The following is a 23,570-nucleotide window of genomic DNA, read 5'->3' as shown; positions in this document are numbered from 1 at the left end:
TATTTAATCAAGTGGGGGAATATTATATTTTAATATAATGTTTGATTAAATAAGTGTTACAAAAGGTGATTATTTAATCTAAGTGAGGGAATGTTACATTATTTTAAATAATATAATGTTAGATTATATAATGTGACATAATGTGATTTGTCACATCTTGTAACATATTATTGAGAGTCACAAAATTGGACACATGTATATGCCCAAATGTGACATATTTTGGAGTTACAAAAATAGTTATAAATTTGTAACTCCCAAATATTACCCAATAATGTGTAGATTTGATATTACACATTTTGATTTGAATTGCTCAAAGCCATAATAGATATGGCTGTTAGAGATGTGATTTTAACTCCCATAATGTGTATGGAAGTTACAAAATCAAGTGGGAATGAATTTGGAACGTTTTGGAAAATTTGGAAAATTGGTTGCTGAAAAAACTTCCTCAGGCTGCGGCCCAAGAGGCAGAAAACACCGTGGGCCGCAGCCTGAGCGGCTGACAACATTTTCCAAACTTCGGTTTTATCCAATTTTGAATGTTTCCAACAGCCAAGTAACTCCCAAATCTCTATTTTAATTCCATCAACATCCAATTAATCATTGGTAACAGCCATGGGGGTTGGTGAAATTTGAAATTCAAATGGTGTCTCAAAAACTCTATAAATAGGAGCCTAATGCTCACTTGTAAGACACACCATTTTCCATCCACAGAGCACTTGGCTGGAAAATACACCATAGAGGCTTGATAATTCCAGAGAGCTATTTCCTAGAGAGATCCCTTAGTGCTTAGAGAATAGGGGGAAATAAGCTTTTGGACAAAGGTTTTGAACCTTGTTCAAGTTGGTGATCCCCACTACTCTACATTTTGGTTGTGTGAGAGTTTGTTCTTTTTATTGGTTTTATTTTCATTCTTTTGATCTTGTTGATCTTATTTACTTGTATTAATATTGTTTTGAGTTTGTAATCTTATTGTTCTACATATTTCTATTTACTTGTATTTTGAGCAATTGAGTTGTAATGTTTATTTAATCAATTACCTTGTCTATTGTATTTTTTGCATAGAGTTGTATTTTAGTTTTTCCATGTTTCTATTGAGTATAAATATATATTTTCCTAACAGTCCACCCCATTGTCCCGATATGGGATGGCACCAGTCGGGTACAGTGCTGCTCCCGGCGTTGCCCAGCCGTCCCAGATGGGAGGGACAGAGGCAAGCGTAAACCCCTCCCGGGGGAAGAGATCGGGGAAAGGACAAAACCGATCCGAGCTCTCTAAGAAGGGAAAGAGGGGCTACGAGCCCCAATATTCAGAGTACACCGATTTAGTGGATACCAGGGAAAACATATACCTGGCCACGGAAAGGACGGTTCACTACCGGAAACCCACCCTATGTTAAAAGGGGGAAAGAACTCGAGGGACACCAGCAAGAGGTGTGCATACCATAAAGATGTGGGTCACTCGACCGAAGAGTGTCGTCAACTGAAGGATGAAATCGAGAATTTGATCAAGCTGGGACATCTTCACCAGTGGGTCAGGATGCCCATGGGTGTTCCGGGAGTGTCAGCAGTTCCTGGACAATCCGCGATCCCGGGTGCACCTGGAGCATACCAGCCTTCCCAGGGAGGATACACGACAGGCCCAGGAGCACAGGCCCCTCAGGGGGCCCCAATTATGCAGGCACCCAGACCCGGGATGCCCTACCCCTCCGGAACCGCGCCCCCGCAGGTAGATGGTCATGTAGCCACCATCTCGGGCGGGCCGCACCTGGGGGGACCATCCTAGAATGATAAAAAGTGCTACCTCAGCAAGCTTGACCACGACCAAGAGGTATGCGCCTTGGTCCAAGCACTGGCCCAACGCCCGAAGTTGATGAACCTCCCCATCACCTTCACTGAAGAAGACGCTCGGAACATCCATTTCCCGCATCATGATCCTCTGGTCATCGATGCCCAAATAGCTAACAAGATGGTGTCCCGAATATTGGTGGACGACGGAAGCTCCGTTAACATTTTGTTCAAGCTAGCCTTCGTCGCGATTGGCTTGACTGAGGCAGATTTGGCCTCATGCCCAACTCAGATCTACGGGTTCAACGGAGATTTGATACTCCCAATGGGGAAGATCCAGCTACACGTAACGCTAGGGAACGAGCTCCAAGGCTCGTTCAAATTTTGTACATTCATAGTAGTGGACTGCCCCACTACGTACAACATCATCTTTGGTCGGCCCGCACTAGTTGATTTCGGTGCTATCACTTCCATCTGCCACCTCTGCATGAAGTTCTCATGCAACAACAGAGGGGTAGGAATGGTCCGGGGCGATCAGAAAAGCGCTAGGAAATGCTACCAAGTGTCTGCACGACCTATTTATATGGTTCGCGAGGAGCCTCTTGAGGAGGAAAACGTCGATCCAGCTCCGACCCCTCCCCCGGAACAAATGATGGTCTGGGAGGAGGACGAATTGGACCCGTGGATAGGGGCGGACCGGGCGCTGGTGCCCATGGATGAAATTGAAGAAGTGTGTATCAGCGACACCAACCCAACTAAGGTAATCTAGGTCGGGAAGAACCTGAACACGGAGGTCCGGGCCGTCATCATCGCCCAAGTGAAAGAGAACCAGGACATCCTGGCCCGGTCTCATTCAGATATGACCGGGATTGACCGCAACATCATTTGCCACACCTTGAATATCGACGAGGGCGCGACTTCGGTCTGGCGAAAACGGAGACCTCTGGGGGCGGAGAGGGCAGAGGCCCTCAAACTAGAAGTTGAGAAGTTATACTCAATCAACTTCATCCGGGAAGCTTTGTATCTCGTATGGCTAGCCAATCCGGTGCTAGTGCCCAAGCCAAACGGGACGTGGAGAACTTGCATCGACTTCACAGACCTCAACAAGGCTTGCCCCAAAGATTGTTTCCTCCTACCCCGGATCGACCAAATGGTAGATGCGACATCCGGCTACGAGATCTTGAGCTTCATGGATGCCTATTCAGGCTACAACCAGATCTCAATGCATGTAGCGGACCAGGAACACACCAGCTTTCAAACCGACAAGGGGGTGTACAGCTACATCGTCATGCCTTTCGGGCTAAAAAATGTCGGAGCCACGTATCAAAGGCTCGTCCATAGAATGTTCTAAGCCCAGCTAGGAAGTAATATGGAGGTCTATATTGACGACATACTGGTCAAGTCCAAGACCTCCGGAGGACACACCAATGATCTGGCAGGAGCATTCGCAATCATTAAAAATTATGGGATGAAGTTGAACCCCAAGAAGTGCACCTTTGGTGTGGCATCCGGGAAGTTCCTGGGCTTCATAGTAAGCTACCGAGGAATATAGGCCAACCCGGACAAGATCAAAGCATTGATCGATATGCCCTCGCCACGGAATCACAAAGACATTCAGAGCTTGACAAGGTGAATAGCTGCCCTGAGACGTTTTGTCTCGAAAGCCACGTACAAATGCATCATATTCTTCAACGTCCTTCGAGGAAGCCAAAGGTTCGAATGGTCGGCCGAATGGGAGGAGGCTTTCCAAAGACTTAAAGAGCATCTGGCCCGAGCGCCAATCTTAGCAAAGCCGGTGGATGGAGAGCCGTTGTACCTCTATTTGGTCGTGACCGAACACGCCATCAGTGCTACGCTAGTACGGGAAGAAGAGAAGGCCCAGCTTCCGGTCTATTACGTAAGCAAGAGGTTATTAGGAGCGGAGTCGCAATATCCACTAATAAAAAAATTGATGTTTTTCCTACTAATTGTATCCCAGAAGCTTAGGCCTTACTTTCAAGCCCATGCCATAAGAGTGCTGACCAACCATCCCTTACGACAAGTGTTACAAAAACCTGAATCATTGGGGAGGCTCCTGAAGCAGGCCATGGAATTAAGTCAGTTCGACATTACGTATGTCCTCAAAATATCAATCAAGTGGCAAGCCCTGACCGACTTCATCGTGGAATGCACCGAGATCACTGAAGATGACGATACCATCGATCCCACGGTACCCTTGTGGAAGGTTTTCGTAGACGGAGCCTCGAACAAAAACGGAGTAGGAGCCGGAATCCTCCAAGTGTCACCGCAAGGACACCAGTTACAAAGTTCCCTGTGATTCCAGTTCAAGGCATCGAACAACGAGGCCGAGCACGAGGCCATGTTGGCCGGATTGCTCTTGGCCCAGGAAGTAGGGGTCGTGAGTCTGGAGGTCTATAGTGACTCCCAATTGGTTGATAGACAAATCTCGGGGGAATACCAAACAAAAGGGGAAAGGATGGCAGCTTATATGACACGAACACGAGAGCTGCTTCAATCTTTTAAGAAACACTCCATCCGCCAGATCCCCAGGGAACAAAACGTATTTGCAGACACGTTGGAAAAACTGGCCACGGATGTTGAGGTAGAGCTCTTCGGGCTGGTCCCGATCAACTATCTCCCCGCCCCAAGTATTCGAGCCCCCACGGTCAATGCTATAGACTACTCCACGTCCTGGATGGGACCCATCATCCAATACCTAACAACTGGGGGGTTGCCCACGGACAGGGCAGCAGCCAAGAAGCTTCAGTACCAGGCCCCCAGGTACGTCATGATGGAAGGAAAACTCTATTGCAAAGGGATATCCATGCCATACCTCCGATGCGTATCCGGGACCGAAATGAGTGCAATCATGCACGAGGTGCACGAAGGTTTTTGCGAAGATCATACAGCCGGACTCAGCTTGTCCAAGAAAATCCTAAGAGAAGGATATTTATGGCCAACCATGAAGAAAGACTGTGTTGATTACGTCCGCAAGTGCAAACAATGCCAAAGGTACGCGAAGATCCCGTGAGCCTCTCCAACGAAAATAACTCTAATGACGAGTCCCTGGCCCTTCCCAGTGTGGGGTATCGACCTAGTAGGGTCACTCCCGACCGGGAAAAGTGGCGTGAAATACGCTATCGTTGCCGTCGACTATTACACCAAGTGGGTCGAGGCGGAACCCATGAACACCATCACCTCAAAAAAGGCCCTGGACTTCGTTATCAACAACATTGTGTGCCGATATGGCCTCCCCTACAAGATCGTGTCCGACAACGAGAAGTAATTTGACAACGTCCATTTCATTGACTTCTGTGAAAGGCATGGCATCATCAAAAGCTTCTCCGCGGTCGCCAGACCTCAAGCAAATGGGCAAACAGAGTTCGTGGACAAGATCTTAAAGGGAACATTGAAGAAAAAGCTTCAAGCCTACGAAAGCAAGTGGCCGGAGGAGCTTCCCCACACATTATGGGCATACCAGACCACCGAAAGAACGTCTACCGGACACACTCCCTACTCCATGGTATACGGATGCGAAGCAGTCCTCCTAGTGGAGACAGTTTTCCCATCCCACAGAAGGGACACGTATGATCCCGCTCAGAACCACACCCTACTCCAGGAATCTTTAGACCTCATTGAGGAGATCCGGGAAGAATCCCAGGTTCAGTTGAAGATGTACCAAGGCAAGATTGCTCGACATTTTAACTCTAAAGTTAAGAGCCAAAGGTTTGAAACCGGCAATCTAGTCTTGAGAAGAGTCTTCCCTGTAACCCAAGATCCGGGAGTGGGGGTTCTGGGACCAAACTGGGAAGGACCATACGAAATCCAACATGAAGTGTGTCCGGGAACATATCGCTTAAGGCGACTTGACAGAACAGAGGTCCCAAGGGCTTAGAACGCGGAACATCTCCGTAAGTACTATCAATAGTCAGGAGGGCATCTAACTCAAGAACACAAAACTCAGCCATGGAAACACTATAATTCAGCCATTAAACCTTGAATTCAAGCTTACCTCAACTGCAAAACCACTCCTCCAAGAGATTTCTGGGCTAACTTCCAAGGTTCTAGCTTCAATTTAATCTTCAAATCCAAAAACCCAAAACCTCTTAGAACACACTCAAAACACATAATTTCAACCACAGAAAATGGGATTCAATGCTTACCTCAATCTTGATTAAGTTCCTTTGACAACCCTTGAGCTAATCCTCTAAATCCCAGCTTTAATCTTCAGAATTCCAGCCACAATTCTATGTTCTATTGTTTCTCCTTTTAGAGAGAAAGAGAGAAGGAAGGAGAGGGTCAGTCTATTTGATGTTCCACTGTTTTCTAAAATTTTCTTAAGTCTATCCTTGAGCAATAAAGCTAATCTCAAATCTCGGGGAACCAGAAACGTCCCTTAGGGAAAAATGGTAAAATTCCCCAACGTTCCCACCTAGACTTCCTAACCTCAAATATATCTCCAATGATTTATTCTCATAACCCGGTAATCTAAATAACCACCCGATACCAAAAATACCCCTTGACTTGTCCAAAGTCAAACGTTAGGCCCCGTTGTGACTTTCCCGCTATCTAGCTCCCTAGGATCGCCACAAGTCGCCCGCTGCAGATTTACCCACATAATAATGTGGTTCTCACAAATATAACATTTAACCACATTTATATTCATATAATCACACAAGCAAGCTTATCATGTAATCATGCATTAAATCAATAAATTCACACATAAACCACATATGCCCTCCTGGCACACTAATCAAGGCCCTTAAGCCATATTAGTGATTTTGGGTCGTTATAACTATCCCCTCCTACTGAGAATTTCGTCCTCGAAATTTACCTGAATAGCTCGGGATACTGATCCTGCATCACTGTCTCTAACTCCCAGGTCGCTTCCTCGACCTTGCTATTTATCCACAACACTTTAACTAACGGAATTGTCTTATTCCGTAAGACTTTGTCCTTCCGATCCAAAATCTGAGCTGGTCGCTCCTCATAGGACAAATCTGTCTATAACTCTAAGTCCTCATACTTCAGCACATGCGTTGTATCTGAAACATACTTCCGCAACATGGAGACATGGAATACATCGTGAACCCCTGACAACGACGGTGGCAAGGCCAAACTATAAGCCACCCGTCCAATCCTTTCTAAAATCTCGAAAGGTCCAACAAACCGAGGGCTCAGCTTGCCCTTTACCCCAAATCTCCTCACCCCTCTCAATGGTGAAACTCGCAGAAACACGTGGTCCCCAACCTAGAACTCCACGTCCCTACGCTTAGGATCAGCGTAGCTTTTCTGTCTACTCTGTGAAGCGAACATTCTGGCTCGAATCTTCTCAATAGCCTCATTGGTCTTCTGAACCATGTCTGGTCCCAAATACCTTCTCTCACCCATCTCATCCCAATGAATGGGTGATCTGCACTTCCTTCCATATAACATCTCATAAGGGGCCACCCCAATCGTAGACTGATAACTGTTATTATAAAAGAATTCGATCAATGGAAGATACCTACTCCAAGATCCCTCAAAATCAATCACACACGCCCTAAGCATGTCCTCCAATACCTGAATCGTCCTCTCAGACTGTCCGTCAGTCTGAGGATGAAAAGCTGTGCTGAACTTCAACTGAGTCCCCATGGCTCTCTGCAGAGCTCCCCAAAACTTGGAGGTAAAGATTGGGTCTCGATCAGATACAATAGACTTTGGAACCCCATGGAGACGAACTATCTCCCTCACATACAACTCTGCATACTGTTCCACTAAGTACGTCGACTTCACTGGTAGAAAATGAGCTGACTTGGTGTATCTGTCCACTATCACCCACACTGAGTCATAAAGTCCCACTGTTCTGGGTAGTCCTCCCACGAAATCCATAGTAATGTCATCCCACTTCCACTCTGGGATACCCAAAGGCGGAAGCAATCCCGCTGGTCGCTGATGCGGTGGCCCCTTATGAGAGGATCCGGGACAACCCAGAAAAATTTGTTCTCTTATTCTAAAACACCCAAAGCTACCCTAAACGGTGGCCCCGTCTCTAACAAACCTATAGCTATAACAACAGTATAATAAAATGATAAGCACGAGAAAACATGAGTAAAAGGGTCGGAAAACTTACGACAAAGTGCTAATTATGGAGGATGATATGTTTCTGGCGACAAAGACGACAAAACCACGGTCTTGAACAAGCGGAGGCGACACAAAAGTTTGTCCAACGGTCGAGTCAAAGTCACACTTTCAGGCAAAGGTGCAGAAATCAAACACGTAGGAAAGAGACGACGACGAAGGCAGAGTAACTGACGGAGAATTTCGTCGGTAAGCTTGGACATAAAAGGTCCTTTCTGTGATTTCGTTTGTTCGGAGTGCGTAAAATTGTTGAATGAAAATCTGGGGGTATTTATAAGAATCGAAAATGTATTTTTTGATCTGACGGTTCAACACAACCCCCCCCCCCCCATCGGACGGTCCCGGATCGCGTAGGGGCATTAATTAGCCCACTCGAGTATCGGATCACGGTTTTCCAAAGTCGCGATCCGCGCCGCCTCGATCCACAAGAAAAGCATCTCAAAGGCCATCCCATCTAACGATCCTCAATAATGCAGGAATATTAAAGGATCCGTTCGTGCATATGGGACGCTTTGGAATTCGCGCTAATGTTTGACTGCCAACACGGTAACCAAGAGAATGTCTCCTAATCCGTCAGTCTCGAGTACCTTTGACGCGCCAATTTCAGGGGGACACGTGTGTGTATCATGACGAAGCTGAAGGATCAGGGGTCATCTAAACGACCCTGAAGTAAATGAACCGGGGCTCCGTTAAACAAACCCGGATCCTAATAAACAGATTGGGCCTTTGGGATTCGATCAGGGACGTTAATACAAACGCTTATTATGCGAGCTCTCGGCAATCAATTCCCCGTGAAAGTAGACCCGTCTCCTTGGGAATGAACCGAGATTTCGAGAATTGATCCAGGGAAGGAAGCAAGCCTCCACCGTGCAAGCACAGATGAAGGCTTGGGGGGTAAATGTTATCCCCATTTTCATCCCAACGTTCACGGCTCCGCATATTGAGTCCATGGGCCACCCTGAAGGGACTAAAGGCCCAGATTAGGCCCTATAGATGAGGAAGGAGTGAGCTTTCGTGGCCCAAATACCAGTAAAGCCCAAACAGTGTCCTGGAATAGAAGCCGAGACCATGAAGTTAGCATGTTGCATGTTCCCGAAGCCTTCGTCCGGTGTTGCCCGAGATGTGATGAAGGTATCGTTTCCTCCAACTCTAAAAATAGACCGGGACGACAATGGATGAACCCGAATCCTGGTAAACGAACCAGGATCCTAGTAAATGAAGAGGGATGTTAGTAAATGGACTCGGACCAGGCGACCAGGTTGGGCGTGATAAGTTGTCCCCGATACTGACATCACCCCGAGGAACACAGAGTTTTGTCCCCATAACTAACCTATAGAAGATGTTACATACGGAATGTACGCCGTCAGTTCAGAATTGTACTGCCACTACTCTGACAGATCCTGTCCCCCGGATCTCCTTCGAAGCCCATGCGAACCAGACTAGAGTTGCATACTGTTGTCAGTCTTATAGCGTGGTTACGTGATAACTCTATAAAATAGAGTTATTTTACCACTTTTTTATATGCTAATTGTTGCTTAATTCTTGAGCTTTTAATTGATTTATTAAGTTTTTAAGTAATTTTGAATTTATTAGGTTTATTTTAATTTTATAGATTTTTGTGTATTTTTATAGTTATTTTGTTGTAAAATGTTGTAGTTAATTATTTGAATTATTGTTGTTTAGTTTGAGGTAAAAAATGTTGTATTATTGAACTTAAATGTTAAATATAAATTAAGTTATAATTAATATTTTCAAAGAATTAACTTGATTTATTTTATAGTTGGAAGTATTTTATTATGATTTATTTTATATTTATTTTGTAGGGAATTTATGACATTTTTGTGTTTGGAAAAGGATAAAAAGCTTAAAAAGATAGGAAAATGTGGCATTTCTCCAATTGCAAAACCACCTCATTCGACCAACCTCTCCAGCCCAGCCTGTGCATCCCTCAGGCCCATCACGCCTGCCTCAGGCCATTGTCTCCCCAGCCACGCTAGAATGCATCCAACCATTTCATTTAGTTGATGTCATCCGAAGCTGCCACCTGCCCAAGCCCAAGAAACCCAGCCCGTCTCCCTCACACAGCTACCAAGCCAAATCTCATCTGCTGCCAGAAGCCCAGCCCGTGCTCCCACAACTCCCTCAGCTAGCCCACCAGGCCCGAGCCCACATACCAGCCCGCCTGGCCCCTGCAAGCTCTCCCACGCCTGCCAACCTTCAGCTTCCCCTCCTAGCCGCCTGAACACATGCACCCAGCCAGCAGCCTACACGGTCCAAACAGTCTCCATGCCAATTGTCTTGAGCCCATAAATTGTCCAAAAGCATCCTTGTCCCCTTATGTCTAAAAGTACCACTTTGTACCCAAATCTTTCTACACATTTTACTCAAAAACCATCATTACACCCTATAATTTACCCCCATTTGCCATTTTATAATTAATTAAATTAATTTAATCAATTTAATTAATTTAAATTGATTATTTTAATCCCTTTTTTTGGCTATAAATAAGGGAGTTTGGTGCTTGATTTGGAGGAGGTTACCATACTACACATTCTACACTTTCAAGACCTCTCCATTTTCTTCTTCTTCTTTGTTGTAAATTTTCTATGTGTTTTTAGAGGAAAAATTTGGGGGTTTCTCCTCCAAATTTTCCTATTGATATTTGTAATTTTTAGTTTGTATTTGCTATTCTAGTTATGAGTTTCTAATATTTTTAAGATTATTAAGGTGATGATGAAACAATATGTAACTAAATAGTATTTATTTTGTATGTTGATTTCCTATTTTGTGCAACAAAGTTTATGTAATTTTCTTCTTCAAATATCTTCTTTCATCTTAAATATCATAAATTTTGGATTGTTAGTACATATTTACACTTTGTTCTTCATTAGTGCAAAAACATAATATTATTTATGTAAGATGTGTCATTAAATTATACACATCCATGCTTAGAACAAAAATATTATGTTTTGCCTTATAAATAATGTTCATTGATTTATTTTTTATTTCATTAGATTGATTTACACTAAATGCTTTGAAATTATAATTTTGAAAAGTGAAGAAAAATCTTAACTTTTTAGAAGTAATTTGTGCTTAAAATTATAAATCTATTTGGAAAATGATAGTTTGATTTATTTTAACTATCACTAAAACTTGGGAATCAATGTACTTATAAATATTATTGAACTTATATTTTGTGGACTCTAATCCTTAAGAATCTTATTTTACCATCTTGTTTACAATTATTAATTTAGTAATATATATTGTCTTTAATTTCTATATTATTGTTTTTTATTTTATTTTCATTATTCAAAAATCTCTTCAATCTTTGGAGCTAGGTTAGAATTTGTTAATTTTGGTTTAAAATAGTTTTCAACTCATTTGGTTCGATCTCGTGCTTACACGAACACTATATTCCATATACGATTCGTGCGCTTGCGAGTTATAAATATTTAAAACATACCCGTTTTGGGTCCATCATTACGCTCAGGCCGGCCTAGTGGACCCTGATTAGTGCATTTTATTTATTAAAATCCTTTGTATTAAGCCTCCATCAGTGAGAAAATAGTGTTTATACCCTTATTGGGCCCAGATTAGTTCGGCCCAAACCCAGCGCACTCAACTGCCTATAAATATGAACAGCTGTGCACTGGGAAAAGGGATCCGATTCTTCTCTTGTAAGCATACATTCTGCTCAAATTCATAGAGATCTTATTACTTAAGCTCCAAAAAGCTCTAAAATAATCGACTCGTGGACTAAGGCTCTTTAACGCCCCAACCACGTAAAATTTCTTGTGTGATAATCTACGTTCTTCGCTTTCTAAGCTCTCTTATCTCTTATAATTCTAGTTTCCGAAAAACTCGGTAAACGAGTATAAAAATGTGACACGTGGATACTTAACGGGCAATTAACGGTGAGTATTAACGGTTGCACCAAAATTGTAGATTTATGTATTATTACCGCCAAAAAAAAAATTTGGGGATTAAATTGTATCTTTTAAAAAAATTTGGGTGTTATCGCTGCCAATATCCCAAAATATAATTTTTTTAGTTATTTTTGTTGACTGCCTTTTTCGCTATCAACTTAATCCGAAAGATTAAAGGAAATACTAGGGAAGAACACAATGAGTTTACGTGGTTTAGGCTATAAAAGAGCCATAGTCCACGAGTCTCTATTATATAGTGAGCTTGAAGCTTGTTATAGCAAGCTTCAATGATGGTTCTCAGACATCGTGTATATAGCATTGAGTTACAAAGTTTATCTCTCTAAAAAACCAAACCCTGTACAACGAGATATCCCCTCCCTATTTATAAGGCTGAGGTCATTTTTCTAATCATCTATCATTAATACAAAAGTCCTCCCTCCTGGTGTGTTAATGCCGAATTAATACATAAATGCCTGCACTAAATAAAGACTACGACCTAGGCGGAATGCACAGGGCTCATTGCAAAAAGTTGCATACCAACTTTATGGGGAACGTGTCTCTGGCTTGTCAGGGTGCGACGCACGTTTGCCCGTGTTAGGCGGCGTTGTGAGAAATGACGATTGTCGAGTGTATGAACTAGACACTACTAATCGAGGTTCACCAAAAGCTGTTAGACGATCATCTGGTGGCCCACAATTGCAGTGACTGACATCTGGCTACCCCAGGTCCGAGGACCAGATTCATAGACTTGGGGATGAGTGAGTGAAGAGAGCTCCTCTGGACGTGGCCTCACCTGTAGAGATCCTCATCCCTAGGACAGACCTCAGGGCGTGACCTCACTCGGAGACATCCACGACTTATCAACTGGCTTGGGACGTGGCCTCACCTGGAGGTACCCTCGCCTCGAGGACAAACCTCGTGGTGTGGTCTCACTCGTAGACGTCCACGACTCATCCAAATTGGGCTTTCTGGAGGTAGGGGTGAGCATTTAAACCGGCAAACCGCGGCGACCGACCGCACCGCACTACATCGCAAACCGCAGTGTCAAAAGTTGAATGGTTCGGTATGGTTTGTATCTTAGCTAAACCGCGCAGTGTGCGGTTTGGCGGTGTGAAATTTTGGTTTGCACCACACCGCACCGTATACTTACAAATATGTTAAAAAAAAATAATTACATATACACTATTTTTTAGTAACCCAATCTAAAACTAGGAGCTCACTTAAATTAGGAGTCCACTTAAATTAGGGTATAACCTTATTCTCTTACACATCATACGCGATAACAACTCCTTCCTCTTTCATCTCATTTGCGCCTCCTCCCTATCACCTCTCTATCTCACACATATTTTTTACCACACTTACACCGTGGAAAACCACCCAAACCACACCGCAAAAAATTGTTTGGTTTGGTCGGTTTGGTGCAACGAAATCACACCGCACGGTGTGTTCTAGCTACTACACCGCACTTGTGGCGTGGTGTATTAAAAAGTGTTCAAATCGCCCAAACCACACCGTGCTCAGCCCTACCTGGAGGGGTTGCACTCTGAGAACCTCATGACTTATCTCGTCACTAATCACTCTTAATTGTCACGTGTTAGGAGGTGAAAATACGGACAATAATTTTAAAGTTTTGGTACTTTTACCGCAAAAAAAATTTAAATTTTGGTATTTATTCGCAATTAATAAATACAAAATTTAAGTATTTTAGCCATAGATTTATTGAATAAAAATAAGATTTAACCGTTGGTACCTGCGAAATGGCAATAAAAGTAATGTTATGATACTTTTATCGCCAATTTTTTTTTCGGTATTTATCCGCAAGTAAATACAAAGTTTAGCTACATTATCCGGAATTTTAATACCCGAAAATAAATCCTAGAAAAAAATAAATGATTACCTTATACACATTATCTTATTAGTATTATTATGAACGAATAACATATCTTTCATAATCTATTTTTTTTTTTAAATTAAAAATATCTTTCATAATATTAGGTTAATATATATTTTTTAAATTAAAAATTATTGAAATAGTTGATGAGATTTCTTTCTATGTATATATATTTATAATAGATATCTTTCTATATTTAATCATTTAAAAAACAATTCAAATGCAATTATTTACAAGTAAAAATATGTTTAACCTTTAGATATGTTCAATAGTTCAATCATATATTTTTTAATAATAAACCAGATAAATTTAGTTGATAGAGTAGTTGAAATTAATAAATGTTTAAAATAAGATAATTTTTATATATATATTTATATAATTTGTTTTAATTTTTTTTTTTGTCGGGAAATTTGTTTTAAATTTTAAATATTGATTAATTAAATCTAACGAAGAGATATATCAATAGAATTTTAAAAATCAGTACAGAGAGATATATCTATAGAATTTATTTCAATGGACAGTATTTTAAACGCTAATTTTACACATTAATTAGTAAAACGGATTAGAGATTATAAAAATGTTGTGAAAATTACTACAAATTTACATTATTATAGAGTTTTAAATCGAAATTAGGATTGCAAAATTTGTACTTCTATTTATAAAGCTGTACCTTTCTAATTAATGATCCTTTTTTCGGCTTGCTTATTGTAGCGTGTAGGGCTGTTCATTGGACTATATCCAATGTTTTTGGACCCATCCAGATCCAATCCAATTATACATTGGATGTTGGATTTCTCCAACCGATCCAATCTAATATTGTATGCTCAACCGAACCGAACCGATCCAATAAGTCATTGGATTGGATCGGTTCCATCCAATGAATATGAATCCCTGTATTGGATCGGATCCATCCAATATTTTTGATCCAATATTTATTAGGTTATTAGGGTTTAGGGATTTTTTTTTTCTTTTAGAATATAAATGCATTTTAATATATGTAAACAGTAAATGTAATAAAATATAATATATTTTAACTTTAAAAAAATATATAATATATTTTTTATCTGAATATTAATTGGATGGTATTGGATCATTATTGGATTGGATCAGTCGGTTGGATTCATTGGATTTACATATCATCCAAGAATCGACCAATCCAATATTGAATTTTTAAAAATGTTATCCGATCCAATCCAATCATGATTGGATATCTAATTTTTAACAGTCGGTTGATATTGGATCGATCGATTTGTTATTGAATCGGATCATTTCTGTACAGCCCTAATAGTGAGTATAGTCTTCTTTACCTTTGCTATGAGATGTGAGGGATATAATTATCAAATGATAAAGCTTAAATAAGGGGTTATTTATTTAAAGTTTTAGATAAGAAAAGATGACGACTGATGATAAGGCTAAAAAATAGTGAAAATAGACTTATTTTATCAACAAAAATATCGCTTTTTAATATCGGACTAAATTTTATCTATGTAATCTCATAAAACAAGCCACGTGGAATATTTGATTTTCCTAAAAAAAAAAGAAACTATTGAATATTTGACTTGGGAAGTATTTTAATAGCTGATATGAGAGGAGACACAATTGAATGAGGGTAATTGTACGCCACGTGTCGCAGTCAGCCTGGAACGTTGCGTGTTAAGCGGTATTAATCGGCTGCAGCCAAAGATATTTTTCTGAGATTTGACTGTAAGCCTGTAATCCCATAAATAGGGCCCCGCAGATTCTTTAATCCATCCTACGTGTACATTTCTGGCCATAGGGAACATGGACGCACGTGACGCCCACCTGGGCTTTTTTCAGCCAGACATCTTGCTTCTTGTTATAAAACTGGGCCCACAAACAATGATCCTCTCTATTCCTGGCCTCGGCTTTCGGCTCCGAATCATATTTAATTATTTTGTTTACCTTTATTAATTTGTATTGTAAAATCAATTTAATCCCATGGATAATATTATATACTAAAAAACAACAATAAATTACTAAATAGATAGTAGATGGGCACATATATTTTGGTGGCTGGGAGTTGCTTCTGTGTGGTATCGTGTTGCGACCACGGCCGTGCCCATCCCAAGAGTAGTTTCATTATTCTAATGGATTTAGGAATATACAATGATGACGTGGTATCATCACGTGGGTTCATCCTACGTGGGATGCTATATCAGATGGGGGAAATCTTTTTATGCTGAGGTGGAGTGGAGGAGAGACAGGTGGTTGTAGACCACTAGTTCTTTGTCGTATTGTGTGGATGAGGTTGAGTGTGAAGAAGATATAAGGTTCTATGCATTAAGACCGTTGAAGAGAGAGATAAAGATCGCGAATAAATAAATATACAAGAGTAACAAAGAGGAAGAAAGAGAGAATGGAAGGTTCATACTTTTTCGGGTGTGGCTATAATTATTATTATTGAGTGTCATTATTTGATTTTTTAAATTAGTAAGTAATATCTTATAATATTTATTAAAATATTAAATTTTCCTAATTAATAGTATGCCTCCTAAATACGATATCGGTAGGTAGCTAACAATTCTAATCATTATCCATACTACTAGAGCGTGGAAGCTAACGACAGTTGTGGCCTTGTGGGCGCACACGTTATTAAGTCCATAATATTCAGCCCATTTCGCATTCTAAAATAGTAAGTATGATAAAAATAAAATTATATTTATATATATTACACATTTATTTAAATGAAAAATGTGTATACACTATTTTTTAGATAACGAGGAAAGATATTAACTAAGATAAATATTTGGACATAAAACCAACATAAGCATAATAGTGTGAAAGTAAAATGTGCTAATGAGTATTTTGCTTTTGGACAAATATTCAAGTTGTTATATTCAGATAAATGAGATTAATGTGATAAAAAAGTTTGCCGCCACAAATAGTAGGGAAGACTTTGGTTTAATATATAGAATATGTATATTCTGAATTGGCAAGTCAAATTTTATTAGGTGGTGTTAAATCACAAATATTGGGAGATTAGATCAAAATCAAACTCAAAAGTTTTGAGAGTATTTCTCTGAATCCAAATTCAGCATGCATATATTAGACAATGAAAAATATTATTTATCATAAGTGTGATAGTTTATCATCATATCACTTTGAGTTTGTGTTTTTGTCCAATACCTCGATGAAATCTTTATTTATTATTATTTTTTTTTAGATTTTATATTTTGTCAAATACTCGAAGCTTTATGAATTAATTAATCATTATAAGCAAAATTAAATTAAAACTTTAATTAAAAAATAAAAATATTTAATTCACTAAAAATCAAATATAAAGTTCTAATAAAATAGATTACTATGATTGAATTTTCATAAACCAGATTTACACATCAATTAAAAGAGAAAAAAAAAATCTTCTTCTTCCTCTTCCTTGTAGCAGAGGAGATTGACAATGGACGTAGGTGCATGCCAGTAGCTTTGGTCGAATCTAGCAACAGTGGCAAGAGCACGACGTCGGGGCTGTGGCGTGGGGATCGACTCGAGGCAGAGAAGCTTTATTCTTTGCATGGTAGAGGAGCTTCCTTTTAAGCAAGGAAGAGAAGCTCTGAATTTCACAGGTGGTCAAAGATTTACTCAAGGATGACATCGTCGGGGATGGGCAATGCTTGGTCAGGGCTTAGAAGATGCTGCAGTTTGGGTCAGATCTGAGTAAGAGGATGGCATCTTTGGGTTTATTGATAAGGCTCAGATTTAAGCAAGGACAACAGCTTGGGTCACGGGGATGACTACAACAACGAGCGAGGATGGTCGCCTGGGTCTTGGGGACTGCAGCAACAATGACTAGGGGTGACTTCAAAGATCATTGGAAGAGGATTTAGGGTCGGCCGGGTTGAGAGAGTCGGTAGGGAAGAGAAGGGAGAGGAAGGATAGAGGGAGAATAAAATAAATTAATTAATTTTTTATTTTTCATTTAGTTTATATGTTATACCTTTTTTTGGGCACTGATAAGTGATGTGGACTGAGTAATCATGTTGCTCATATGGATGATGCTCACACACATGGAAAATGAAGCTGTTCACAAGCCCCATTTTCATCACATGCATGCTATTAGATGTTGTTTGCACCCTTAGGTTGTTCGCTCCCCGAACATAGACTAGGCAGCATGCTTGTAATGCTGTATTTACTCTTTAGTTAAATCATTTGTCAGAGATAATCCTAGAATTCGTGGGATTTAGCTATTAGCTATGAGTGGCTTGACCTGATGTAACCCTAATCCCACTATAAATGAAGGAGGAGGGGATCTAACATTTTTTTAGAGACTCCATAGTATGGAGAACACATTATTCTCTATAATCTGAAGCTCCATAACCCCTAGAAACTGATCAGTTGGTTCTAATTTATCTAATTTGTGGTTGGAAAAGTTATAAGCAATAAAAGTAATTAAGTTTACGTAGGTCATGTATTAGGTTAGGTCGAACCATTATAAACATTCTTCTTATTTAATATGCATTTAATTCTTTTTTGAGTTCATGCAACCACATCCTGTCGTCTCACATTGAATATTGTCATAAAATCTGAGTTAACACTATTAATATATTTAATAATTAATTATTTATATTTTAAAAGTATTTCGGTCATATTTAAAAATATTATACCAAATCTGGGTTAGGACCGTTTTTAACCATTTGACAAAACAGATGGTCTAAAAATATAAATTTTAAAGCAGATGGTCTATCGTGACATTGGACAAAAATACATGGACTCAAAATATTATAATATCAAACAAATGTGAAGACACGGAAGGAGACATGCATTTAGGACAGTGGATTTCATTCCCTTAAAATTTTATACATAGCTTGTGTTAAACTTTCCATGGAAATGATACTCATTTTGATATTTAGCTTGTTTATTAAATTAAAATTGAATAAGTTAGCTCCTTCCTTGGTCTCTGCCAAGAATTTAGTTGTATCGTAAAAATTTGTCATTAGTGTTATAATTGGTTAAATATAAGGTTAAGTGTACTTTCACAAAGTGGTGCAAAACACTTAACGATTTCACATAATGGTGATGTGAAATTTGATTTTTGTTGTAGAAATTAAAAAAGTATATATTTGGATCCAAAGGGATAAAGTGAGATATCTGAATATGCCCAACAAGTTTGAGAACATTTGGATGTGTTTAAGGTCATTTTTTAGAAGCTTAAACCGTCTTTCAGGTATTGTAGGTGACACATTGCCTGAAGTTTCAAGACTTAAGCAAATTGCAACAGGCAACAGGCAACACTTTGATTGACGTGTCCGTACAACGTCGTACAATTTCATGTTTTGGTTCTTAAACTCAATTTTAAAAATGTTCTAATCTTATTGGTTAGACCTAATGGCGGTTCCTAACCTATTTCAAGAGTTTTTTTTGGACTTGATCACTCTTATTCACTCTCTCTTTAGCTCTCAAAGATTCAAAGTTTTATGCAATTCAATAAGAAAAGTTTGCAAGTTTGGAGATTAAAGGCTTGTTATATCCCACTCCTTATTCCAAGTGAAAAAATCTCAAGCTTCATTAATAGTGGTCTGGAATAAAGGTTTTGGATAGAAATTATCTTTTCCTTGCAAGTCTTTTGTGATTATTTTCTCCTAAATTTTGTTTATGCTCTAGGTTTGTGTACCTCCATTGTTATTGATTCAAACCTTGAGTTGTCCATTGTTTGTTGAGAGAAAACAACTTGCCCCCAACAATCAAAACCTTTATACCTACTTTTATGAATATCCATCATCTTTAACAATGGAAGACGTCTCTACATCCATGGTGGCTCTCAAACTCATGCACCAAGATTTAGTTAGATTGGATCGCTTTGATGGGGCAAATTTTATTCATTGGCAAGATAAGATATGATTCTTCCTCACCACCCTTATAGTTTCATAAATATTGGATCTAGAATTGGAAACTCTACCCACTCCTAAGAAAGATGACACTACTGAAGTTATAGCACAAAGGAAGAAAATGGAAGAGGGTGAACTTGTTTGTCGAGGTCATATTCTCAACGCTCTATCAGATAGGCTCTATGATCTCTACACCAACACTAGTGGTGCTTAGAAAATTTGGGAGGTAGTTGAAAACAAGTACAAAGCAGAAGATGAAGGTACTAAAAAGTTTCTCATTACTCAATACATGGAGTTTAAATTTTATGACGATAAGCCATTGCTTCCTCAAATTCATGAATTGTAAATTATTGTCAATAGATTGAGTACCCTAAAGATTGTACTACCTGAAGCATTCCTTGTTGGTGCTATCATGACCAAGCTACCTCAAAGTTGGAGGAGCTATAGAAAGAAAATTCTCCACAAGAATGAGGAGATCTCATAGGAAGAGATTCTCAAACATTTGAGGATTGAAGAGGAATCTCGCTAAACGTTTTCACATAGTGAAGATGTGAAATTTGACTTTTCATTGTAAGCATTTAAAAATTATATTTTTGGGTCTAAAGTGATACATTGAGGTATCTAAGGATGCCCAAAATGTTTGGGAGCATTTGGAGGTGTTTAATATAACTTTTGAGAAGTTGGACATGCCCATGTGGTGTTGCGTTGCCTCCTTGGAGGCGATGCATCGCCTAAAATCTTAGGGCTTGAGTGAATCCCAGCAATCAACACATCGCCTATAGTCAGGTGATGCATTGCTTGATGAATCCGTACAAACATGTGTTTTAAGCTCCAAATGATGTGTTCAAAAGCTCTAATCCTATTGGTTTGACTTAATGATAGTGCTTACACTATAAAATGGTTATCTTAGAGTTTTGATAGACTTTGTCACTCTTTCAAATCTTTCTCTAATCTCTTTCTCTCTAGCTCTCAAGAACATAAGTTTTCTCCAAGAAATTCATAAAGAAAGTGCTTGTGTCTTTTTGAATTTCAAGGCTAGTTCAATCCCAATTCTCTTTCCCACTAGAGAAAGCCTCAAACATCCATAAAGGGCTAGGAAATAGAGAATTCGGACAGTGATACATCTCATGTGTAAGCCTTGGTTTTGATTATCATCTACAAATGATTCAAGTGGTGTTCTAACTATGGTATGATGCTTGCAAGAAGATCCAAGAGTTTGTTCTACAACTAGGGTTTGTATTATTCTATCCTAATATCTTATTGGAATCTGTCAAGAATAATTATGTGTAGATTCTTATTATTGTAGTTGTGTAATTTTGCTCTATCCCAACAGCTACGTCCAAACCCTCTCATCCTAAGATAGAAGACAACAAGAAACCCAATGGCAAGGATGGTAACCCTCTAGCACCAAAGAAGAACAAATGGCAATTCAAGGCAAACAAAGACTCTTGTTTTGTATGCAGCAAGAGGGGCCACTATGCTAGAGAATGTATATTTCGAAAGAACCCAAGTGGTGACAAGGTGAACTCTACAAATGGTGAGATTGAGATTTCCCTAATTAAAAATAAATAAATTCATCAACTAAAAAGATAAAAGAAACATTTCAGCAACTTGGAAAAAAAACCAACATTCAAGCAATAAAAAAACACAAATATGAAAGGAATATACAATAAATTACCTTGAGGGGTGGAAGGATTGAGAATAATAGTGTGTGAGATGAGGTGAGGGAGAGAGAGGGTGCATGAGGGAGATGAAAGGGTGGAGAGAGAGTTCATGAGGGAGATGAGAGGAGGGAGAGAGTGTTCTGTGAGTGAGTGACTAAAGCACCCGTATTGAGTGACTGAAGCACTTGCAGTGAATGAATGAATGAAGAGAATAGAAGAGAAGAGAAGAGGGAAAGATCACGACGTTGAAGGAGAAGAATTGAGTGTTTTAAAATTATGTTAAAAAAGCTTAGAAATCTCATTTAAAATGCCCATGAAAAGTCCAAAAAATCATTTAAAAAATCCCATTGGGGCCTTAAAAAGCAGCCCATGGTTGTGTAAGGCTAAGGCATAAGCCTCACGTGTCTCTGAGGCATAAATTGAGGAGAACTTAACATAAATATGGGAATCTTAACTAAACTTAACATATATATGGACAAAAAAATAATTAAGCTAAATATGGTAATACACGGTTAATACAAAAATATAAATATGGAATTCCCATAAACTAAACAAACAGATTCCCATAATTTTCTCGCCCACTGCCAATCAAGAAAATTTTTGTCTGCGTACAGCAATTCATCGACCATTTTTTCCGATCACAGCTTCATATTCTCCATTGTTTCCGATCAAAATCCGATCAAGAACTGGTGGCTGCTACTGTCATCATCGTCTCCGATCAAAATACGATCAAGAATTGGTGGCTGCTACTCCATCATCGTCTCCTTTCTCCAGTCATCCAATTAAAAATTCAATTCAATTTCAGATCTTCTTCTACTTCTTCTCCGGCAGATCTTCTTCTTCTTCTTCTCCGGCAGATCTTCTTCTCCGATTACATCCCCTGCTTATATGTTCGTTCACATCAGCAAAAGCAGAAATCAATCAACTTCTCTGATTTCTCAAACAGGTAAGCAAATCTTTCTTCAAATATACGACATGCAAAATATTTACACAAAGAATCTGCAAATTACTTCCTGATAAAATTCTTGACTCAAACTACTTGTTTCAAAACTTTTTTAATTACACACGTGAAACCAGTTACATCACAAAAAAGTTCAACATTAGATAATTCAAATATTACAAAATAATATAAAAATAACAACAAAATAAATACAGAAACCAGTTACAATCGAAAAATAATAATAATAATAACATTCTGCATAATAAATTATCATGAAAAATGTAAAAATACAAACTGATTTACGTTTATGAAACCTGTTGACTGCGTTTTTAGCCAACGACGTGAGAATGTCAAATACGACAAGCCTTCAAGAGAAATAAAAACGACACAGACGGTTTAAACAAGAAAAGTAAATAACACAAGAGATTTTTATAGTGGTTCAACCCCGATTGTCGGTAATAGCCTAATCCACTTAGAGTTGTGATTTATAGATCTGTACTCAAGATCAGATGGACTGAGCCAACTGAGTTTCTTCAGTACAGATGGCAAAAATACAAGAATTATCTCTCTAGAATACTCAGACCCAACTTTCTCTCTCTAGAATACACAGTCCCAATTTTCTCTCTCTAGAAAGAAGAAGCAGAAGAAGACCCCTCTCTCATCCCATAAGCTCTCTATTTATAGGCCTGGGATCCTCGACTGATATCCCCTTATGATAGGGATATTTTATTATATTTATTACATTTAAACATTCAAAATTCGAAATGTAACAAACCCCCCATTTGTGGGAAGAATGAGAGATTCCCGCGTATGTTGTTGAAGCTGTCTCTGGGAATCTTGACTTAGTCTCCTCTAGCTAGTTGATCCACCTCCTACTGACCACCCATGCAAGTGTTGGTCGGACGTGCATGGTGGTAGGACATGCACTTCTCTCCTCTAACATGACACTCTCCTCTAGCATGCCATGTTCCTCCTTGAACCAATCTCCTTGGCTTCTCCTCGGACCAAGGTGGTCCGAGGCAACCTCCTTGGCACCTCACCTTGGACAACATTGAGGCAACCTCCTTTAGCATCTCCCAAACATGTCCGATCGAACATTGTATAGGCTCTCCTTATCAAAATCTAAGTCTCCATTCTCTTTCATGAGACTCCTCCTCCTTAGCTACTTACCTTGGACACGTTCGAGCCAACACTTAGAAAACCTTGGGGGGCTTGCCTCCTACACACCCTTGGGGTCTCTTAGGACCACATCCTCCTTGGGGTCTCCTAAGACCACTTTCTCCTTGGGGTCTCCTAATACCACTCCCTTGGGGTCTCCTAGGACCACATCCTCCTTGGGGTCTCCTAGGACCACTCCCCTTAGCTCTCCTAGAATGCATTCTCCTTAGCCTCCTAGGATGCA

Source organism: Humulus lupulus, chromosome 6, assembly GCF_963169125.1.
Source record: "Humulus lupulus chromosome 6, drHumLupu1.1, whole genome shotgun sequence".
In the NCBI taxonomy this organism is placed as follows: Eukaryota; Viridiplantae; Streptophyta; class Magnoliopsida; order Rosales; family Cannabaceae; genus Humulus; species Humulus lupulus.
Note: the sequence above shows the minus strand (reverse complement) of the source record.